This window comes from Mesoplodon densirostris, chromosome 3, assembly GCF_025265405.1.
Source record: "Mesoplodon densirostris isolate mMesDen1 chromosome 3, mMesDen1 primary haplotype, whole genome shotgun sequence".
NCBI lineage: Eukaryota > Metazoa > Chordata > Mammalia > Artiodactyla > Ziphiidae > Mesoplodon > Mesoplodon densirostris.
Window position 1 is genome coordinate 157,046,026 of NC_082663.1, and position 9,325 is coordinate 157,055,350.

The following is a 9,325-nucleotide window of genomic DNA, read 5'->3' on the forward strand; positions in this document are numbered from 1 at the left end:
CTTACATCAGCTAGGTCATATGCTTGTTGGTGAAGGCCAGGCCCAGCACTGGATGAAAATTGCTGACTGGGAAAGTCCTGAAAGGTCTCTAGAATTAAAAGCAGGAGAGCAACCGGCTAACTTATATGGTCAGGCCAAGGCAATTTCTAGGTGACTTCATCGGGCAATTCCTAGGGCTTTTCCAAAGCCTATTGATTGGATAAAATTCAGGCTTACACACACAAATCTGACGAATCTGTTCATAGCTATTACAATCAACTTCAGATTATTTTAAAGAAAATTCTGGTCTTCCTTCAGATGTTGATCCCACCCAGGTAGATTTAACTCTGTTTATTAATGGTCTGAACCAGGGTCTTTCCTTTCTCGTAAAAAAGAACAGGATGGAATAGGAAATGATGTCCACTCCAGATTTAGTTAATCTTACAAACCAGCTCTCTCACACTCTAGATGAGTCACCTAAAAGGAAAACTGCCAAAATTCTGAATCGTAAACTTCAGCAAATAAAGTTCCCTAAATGAAACAAAAACCCTCCTAGTTTCTGCTATTAGAGCAAAGAGCCAGGGCATTGGAAAAGAGATTGTTACAGATACAAGCCCTTCAGCCACCATCAGCCCTCTAACCAGGCTTTCCAACTTCCTCCCAATTCCCAGTTGTGGGGCTCCAAGGAACTACAGGGGCTCTTCCCAATCCTCCCTCTTAATCAGCTTGGAGAAACATTCCTTCAGATTTGGGATGGGTCTCTTCTCATCCTAACTGACACTGCAGCCACCCTCTCGGTGCTCAACCCCACTACTACAAAGCAGCCCCTGCCTCGGAGTACTAATACAGTTCAAACAGTGGGCATCTTTAATGAACCTCAAGAGGTTCCTGCCTGTGAACTGATTCCCTTTCGTTTAGGCCCTTTGAGAAACACACACTCTTTTCTCCTTAGTTCCTCTGCCGCTATCCATTTATATTAGGCTGAGACTTCTTATGGAAGCATCATGCAAAAATTTCTCTCCCCTGAAAGGGGAAAATAATTTTGGAATTTGATAGTAGTTATCAAAGCAGCCAACCAGATGAATTAAATGACTCTGACATCTTTTATCAGCTCTGTCTCTGAGCTGATTCTGGAAACACTGATCCTTTGTCCCTATTGAATCAACAACCACCTCCCTTATAGGCAAAATCTCCAACTGATATTGGCAAAATTCACAGTGCATCAATTCAAATAGATCCCTCAAAACCTCTCCCAGAATTAATCAACATGCTATAAGTAAAGAAGCCTTTCATGGCATAAAACCCATAATAGGACATTACAAGTCTCAAAGACTCATTATTTCTTGTAATAGTTCCTGCAATACCCTTATTTTACTAATGAAGAAACCCAAGGGCCGAGGGTGGAGGTTTGTTCAGGACTTCAGAGCAATAAACAACATTGTCATCCCTCCACACCCTGTTGCTCCTAATCCTCATATTTCACTAACATCCATTCCCACTGGATGTAAATTTTTTATTGTAATTTGATTTATGAAGTACATTCTTTAGTATTCCAGTTGATGAAGATGGACTCTTGTCTATCGTTTTTGCCTTCACTTGGAAGAAAAACAACTCACCGTGACAGTAATGACTCAGGGTTTTACTGAGCTCTTATGTCTCAAAAATTCTCAAGGCTGATCTGGATAATGTAAAGTTCCCAGAAGTTCTATTTTGTTGCAACATGTGGATGATTTGCTTCTTTGCTCTCCTCAGACCGCTTCACAGGAAGACAGCACCCACTTCCTAAAGCTTTTAGTCTTAAAGGGACACAAGGTTGCCAAGGAAATATTGCCATTTGCCCAAACCCACGTTTGATATTTAGGGCATCCGATATCAGAACAAAAGCTATACCGATTTCCAGATAGCTTTCATGGTGTCCTGAGTTTCCCAAAACCCCAATCTAAGCATTGACTGCAAGGTTTTCTCAGGCTAGTCAGTTATTGCTGAAAGTGTATTCCAAATTTCTCTATTTTTTAAATTAAATTATTTATTTTATACAGCAGGTTCTAAGTAGTCAAATTTCTCTCTTAAAGCCAAACCTCTGTGTGTCTTACTCAACAACAACAACTCTGACCCAGTTTTATGGGAAGAGCCAAACAGCATAAACAAACTTTCAGGCCTTAAATGAGAGCTTGAGAAACCCACCTGCCCTTGGGAATCCCAGTTATCAGATCCTCTTTTTCTTTTTTGTATCTGAAAAGGAAGGGAATGCCCTTGGGATAACATTGACCCACAGGGTATTACAGCCAGCAGGTGGACCCTGTGGCACACCTTAGGGCCATTACAGCCACTGCCCTTTTGGTTGAAGCCGCCAAGAAAATCATTGTGGGATTCCCTTTAATCATCCTTGTACCTCATGCAGTAGAAACCCTCCTGAATTCTCATCACACTCAACATTTCTCAGTTAGCCACCTCACCTCCTATGAAGTCCTTTTGTTAACTGCTCCTCATATAACTCTTTTATGTTGTAATAACCTTAGCACTACTACTCTTTTCCCGTCCATCACCAATGAAGTCCCTCACAACTGCTTAACGCTGAAGGATCTCCTCTTTCTCTTTCTTTAGAAATTTATTTATTTTATTTATTTATTTTTGGCTGCATTGGGTCTTCGTTGTTGTGAAAGGGCTTTCTCTAGTTGTGGCGAGAGGGGGCTATTCTTTGATGCAGTGCATGGGCTTATCATTGTGCTGGCTTCTCTTGTGAAGCACGGGCTCTAGGAGCTTGGGCTTCAGTAGTTGTGGCACACGGGCTCAGTAGTTGTGGCTCGCTGGCTCTAAAGCACAGGCTCAGTAGTTGTGGCACACAGGCTTAGCTGCTCTGTGGCATGTGGGATCTTCCTGGACCAGGGCTCGAACCCATGTTGCCTGCATTGGCAGGCAGCCTCTTAACTACTGCACCACCAGGGAAGCCCTGAAGAACCTCCTCTTGACTTCACTTGATGATTTGCAGGAAATTCCTTTGGGTAACAGTGGTTCCTCGTGGTTCACCCATGGTTCTTATTTAAAAGGTGACAGTGGCAAATATCGTGCTGGGTATTCTACTGCAACTTCCTTTGAGGTTGTTGAGGCAGCATCTTTACTTATGGGTAATTCAGCCTAATAGGCCTACACAGGCTTGAGCTCTTACCCAGGCCTGTACTTTAGCCAAGGGCAAAACTGCCAATACTTATACTGATAGTAGATATGCTTTTGGTCTAGCTCATGCTTTTGGAATGTGGTAGAAGCAACATGGTTTCCTTACTTCCAGCTGAAATAAAATTGAAAATGGCCCCTAGGTTTAGGTGTTATTGGATGCAACACTTTTACCTGCCACTTTAGCCATTAAGATTTCAGGACATTCTAAACTTGACTCTCTAGAAGCTAAGGGAAATTTATCTTACTGACATTTCCACAAGGAATGCTGCTATTAAAGGGACCAAAACCAGCCAAACCTCTGTCATGGTCCAAAGGGATAGTTCCCCAAATGATAACTGAGGAAAACTGGACCAGAGAATTTCAACAATTGGCCTGAAAAAAGGAAAAACAAGACTGGAAATTCAATATTTGTTTTTTTTGATAACAAGAGAATGCTCTGGTTTGGACCAAATAACAACCCAGTCTTACTGAAGACTCTAAAATTCCCACCCTGACTGGACCTGTACATCATCTGGTGACCTGAAAGTAAAGATTTCCCAGAATTGAAGCAGATGATGTCTGAGTTCTACTTCTCTCACTATTTGGGGAACTTGCATGTGACTTGCCACGGTTGCAGACCCTGAACTGTAATTCTCTGCTGAATAAACCTATTTTTTTCTGGAGGTATATCTGGCAGTCTATTTGTTTTCAGTCAACACAATTTGGTGACATTTAGTACAATCACTTTTGCACAACCCTCACCACTATGTAGCCCCAGAACATTTTCGTCATCCCCCAAAGAAAACCCTGTATCAATGAAGCAATCACTCCTCATTCATCTGTTCCCCAGCACTGGAAACCATTAATCTACTGTCTCTTGGATTCCCCTATTCTGGATATTTCACATAAATGGAATCATACGTGGTCTTGTGTCTGGCTTCCTTCACTTAGCATAATGTTTACAAGATTCATCCATGTTGTGGCATGTATCAGCATTTTATTCCTTTTTCTTGCTGAATAATATTTCATTGTATGGATATACTACCTTTTGTTTATCCGTTCATTGAGTGATGGATACTGCATTATTTACATCCTTTGGCTATTGTGAATAGTGCTTCTATGAACAGTAGTGAACAGGTTTTTATGTGAACAAATGTTTTCAATTCTCTTGGGTATATACCTAGGAGTTGAATTTCTTGGTCTATGGTAATTCTGTATTTAACACCACCAAACTGTTTCCCACAGCAGCTGCACCATTTAACATTCCCACCATTAATGCCGAAGGGTTCAGTTTCTCCATATCCTTACCAACATTTGTTATTAAAAAAAATAGCCATCCTAATGGGTGTGATATGATATCTCGTTGTGGTTTTGATTTGCATTTCTTGCATTATGACTAATGATGTCAGACATCTTTTCATTTGGTTATTAGCTATTTGTATATCTTCCTTAGGAAAATGTCTATTCAATTACTTTGCCCCTTTTTAATTGGATTGTGTTTTTTACTTGGATTGTGTCAAATTATGAGTTAAAAAAATATTTCAGACATGAGGCTTTTAGAAAATATTTGCAAATATCTTTTTCCATTCTGTGAGTTGTCTTTTAATTCTGTTGATAGTGTCTTTTGATACACAAAATTTTAATTTTTCTTTTTAAGTTTTAATTTTGATTGAATTTGTTTGCTTGTGTTTTGTGTCATATCTATGAAAATGTTGCCCTATTCAAGGTCATGCAGAGTTTCACCTATGTTTCCTTCTAAGAATTTTATAGTTTTTAAAATAGTTTTAGCACTTACATTTAGGTTTTGATTCATTTGGAGTTAATTTTTGTATGTGTTGTGAGGTATGGGTCAGATTCATTCTTTTGCATGTGGATATCCAGTAGTCTCAGCACGAGTCATTGAAGAGACTATATTTTCCCCCATTGAATGGTCTTTTTAGTCTTGTCAAAAATCAATTGACCATAGATACGTAGGCTCTCAATTTGATTCCACTGAGCTATACGTTTTTCTATATGCCAATACCACATTGTTTTGACTCCTGTAGCTTTGTAGTAAGTTTTGAACATGGGAAGTGTTCTTCCAAATGTGTTCTTCTTCTAAATTATTTCCACTATGTGGGATCCCTTGCAATTGCATATGAATTTTAGGATCTGCTTTTCCACTTCTGCAAAAATGCTATTGGAATTTTGATAGTGATTTGCATTGAATTTGTAAATCATTTTGGTAGTATTGTCATTTTAACTATGTCTTCCAATCCATGAATATCAAATATCTTTCCATTTATTTAGGTCTAGGTCTAGGTCTTCTTTAATATATTTCAGCAGTGTTTTGTAGTTTTCAGTGTGCAAGTCTTGGACCTAAATGGTTAAATTTCTCCTTAAGTATGTTATCATTTTTGATGCTATTATACATGAAATTGCTTTAATTTCCATTTAAATTTTCTATTACTAGCATATAGAAATAAAACTGATTTTTACATGTTGACCTTATATCCTGAAACACTGCTAAACTCATTTATGAATTCTAATTGAATTTTGGTAGTTGTTCAGCTTTTCTATATATAAAGTCATGTCATTTGCAAATTGAGAAATTCTTCCTTTCTAATTGGGATGCATTTTATTTCTTTTCCTTGCCTAACTGCTTGGACTACAACTTCCAGTACACTGTTGAATAGAAGTGGCAAAATCAGGCACCCTTCTCTTGCTCCTAATCTTAGGTGGAAAGCTGTCAGTGTTTCACTATTCAATATGATGTTAGCTGTGGATTTTTCATCACTGTACTTTATCATGTTAAGGAAATTCCCTTCTATTCCTGAATTGTTCAGTAATTTTACATGACTGGATTTTGCATTTTGTGAAATGTTTTTCCTGCATTAAGATGGTTGTGTGTGTGTGTGTGTGTTTTGCTCTCATTCTACTAATGCAATGTATTATATTGATTGCTTTTTTTATGCTGTACACATCTTCAATTTCTGGGATAAAGCCCACATGGTCATGGTGCTTTATCCCGCTAGATTTATGTTAATTTGGCTAGGAGTTAGGCAGCCATAGGTGCCAGAGACTTCAAATTCCTCTAGTATCCTTGTTTTTGTCTCCACTATTGACAAAACACTAAACACTCCCTAAACACTCCTCCTCAACGAGAGTCTGTATCTCTCTTTCTGCTGTAATCCAGTGTTGTTGGTATGTTGGCAAGCTGTGGGGTAAGGGTGGGAGTAGGGATGGGGGAGGAGGATTCTATAATCTTCCAATTAAATCTCAGTTTTAGTAGGCCTATGTCTAGGGCAAATGTTTATCGGGTGGTATAGCTTTTTCCCAAGTTCCTTGCCCTATACTCCCTCCTCTAGTTGCAGCATTCCCAATCTTTTTCCTTGAATCCCCCCCAACCCCATCTATTTGACTGTTTTCTCCTCCTTAGTGAGACAGGAAGGTTAGAGGGGGCTAAAGTGGGTGGAGTGTCCTTACCTCAGCTAGCATAAGACTCTAGAAACTCTTTTCCCCAGGAGAGGAGGCATTTTTGGTGGAGAAGACTCTGGGTGTATTTCACAATGGTTACTCTTCTTCCACTAGAACCCTGAGGGAATACCACCATGCAAATCCAACCGGGTTTCTAGATCTAATGACAATGGAAATGTGGGAGACTCTTAAGACTGTGGCCCCCCCAGGAGTTTCTCACTCTCAAGACAGTCCACACAACCTTCAGCAATTTATCAAAATGAGCATTTAAATCTTTCTACCAGTTTATGGCTTCAGTAATTTCTGTTCCAGGTAAGCAGATCTTGGATGTATCTTTCTGGATATGCCTGTCTCTCCAGGTTTCAGTGTTGCAATTTGCCCACCAACCTCAGTTCTCAGGAAGATAAAAGAAAAGTCACTGATTTTCAGCCTGCCCAAATTTTTCTTCTTGTAACGATACAGCGATCACTTGCATGCTGCTTACATGTCATAGCTGAAACAGGAATTCCAAACAAGTTTTTGAATGCTAGAAAGTTGAAGATTATGAAATGCAAACAAAATCACAAAAATTCTTTAACTGCTCAAGTGTTTAAATGCTGAAGTAATGCAACAGCTTCACAATAAGTACTCCAGTGTCAACCGAAAGAATATCAGGTGTTGTCTGGGCAGAATTATGCAGAAATGCAGAATATGGGCAAGATAGCCAACACCCTGCATATAATCCATTACACTTTGATTCAACTTTGAATAAATTGTTTGCACTTTTGCACATCCACCATAATTTGCATTTGTATTATCTCTATGGAAAGCAGTACACTTCTCATTAACTCAATAAGTGAGCAGCAGCCTTCTAAGCAAGCCTTTTTCACGAGAAAAACATACAAGCAAAGGGATTTATTTTTCAGTATTGTGATTACTTGCAACTTGGGCTGTGTTGTAAAAACACAAGGCATTTTAGATCTTTAATAATCTCTGTAATAGTAAATAGAGCTATTACTTTTTTTATTGTTGCAGCATTTTATCCTGGCATTTAATTTTTTTTTGCAATTTTAGAATCAGAAAATACTCCTGGTATGTTTGACCAGTCATTTGTGCTGAAAAGATTGATAATGATGATACACAAGGTGGACGGTCATTACAACTTCTGCTGTGATTATTTTATTTTCATCCGAATTTGTTTTAATTAGAAAATGTAGTTTAACTGTTTATAGCTGAGATAATCCTATATCTCTTAGGTTTAGCTGTTAATAGATACTGGTTTATAAATGACTTTCTATCACTTTTTCATATTGAATGAACAGTTTCATGCTGTGGAAAAGGTTTCAAAAGGATTTTTTTCCCTCATTTAATAGATAACCAATGTTCTGAAAATTAATCATGAATTTACATTTGCATTTGGGATTCAAATACTAGATGATAGCAAACACCACAGAAATTGAAAATATTGAATTTGATAGTCTCATGGCATCATGATTATGTTTGTCACTCACGAGGCTAAAGTTATAACAGTAAATTGGGGTTGAACTGTAGAAGTTGTTACCAACTAACAATAAATTGAACTTTGATATGTGATGAGGAAAAGGTGGACATCATGTATGGCTGCAAGCGAGAGCTGTATTCGCAAGGAAGAACCTTCCCAAAGAAAGCCACAGCTGATCTCATACAAGGTTTTGGGAAGCTTGGTTCAAGGATTGGTGGATTTTCAGAAGCAGGGGTGTTTATTGATTGACAGACTTTCAATTATGTTAGTGTGATCACTGAAATAAGGTGGTTATTGACTGGCAAACTTTCAGAAGTATGGTCACTAGACTGAGGTATCTGCTGACTGACTTGTCTACAGGCATGGGATAGTAACAAATTGGCTGACTTTCAGAAGCTGCAGTCTCTTTAACTTGCTAACTGTCAGAAGCATGGCCACTGTTGATTTTCAGAGCATGTGTACTGATCCAAAGTAATCTCTAATTAATGGTGATTACTTGCTTACAACTTGAGACTTTGACAAAAAGAAGTCTTTTCCTTTCTTTAATATGGAAAAGAAGACTCTCAATTCTTATTTACTTTCTCCTACACCCACCCCGCCCCCCAACTTTGGTCTTTCCTCTGCCAAAAATACGAGACAGTCTATAAGGGATTGTTTCAGTCTTTGTGGAGATACAATTTTCAGCTAGCATTGCCACCTAAGTCATTTAAGTGCCAATTACTGAAGCAGAAAAATAGTTTCAACTGCTCGATTTTCATTACTGGGAAAAAGCACAACTTACTACAATAAGGGTGACCTGACAAAATCAATAGAGGATGCATTTTAAAATCATTCAATACGAGACATATCCAGTATACACAGGATACCTGGCAACCCTACCTTCTAGTCAGCTTAGCCTTCTCATTCACCAACATCATCTCTTTGCTTGTGAACACCATGTCTTGTTTCTAAACCATTATCTTGTCTCCTGTTCTCCATATATGCTATCCCTGCTTGAGTTTGGACTCTCATTCACCTATCACTTGAATTACCATAGCCCAGATTTCTAGGCATCAGTCTATACAGCTTTAATACATACTAAATTCACCCTCTATACATCGTTGCCAGAACAATGTTCCTTGCTTAACATTTTTAACTGACTCCATCAATTTCAGGATAAAATCCAAACTTCTTTTCATGGCAAATAGGCCCTTTGTTATCTGGCCTCTGCCTTCTACTCAGACTTTAACATCTGCCATTCTCCTGCTCATTAGTTCT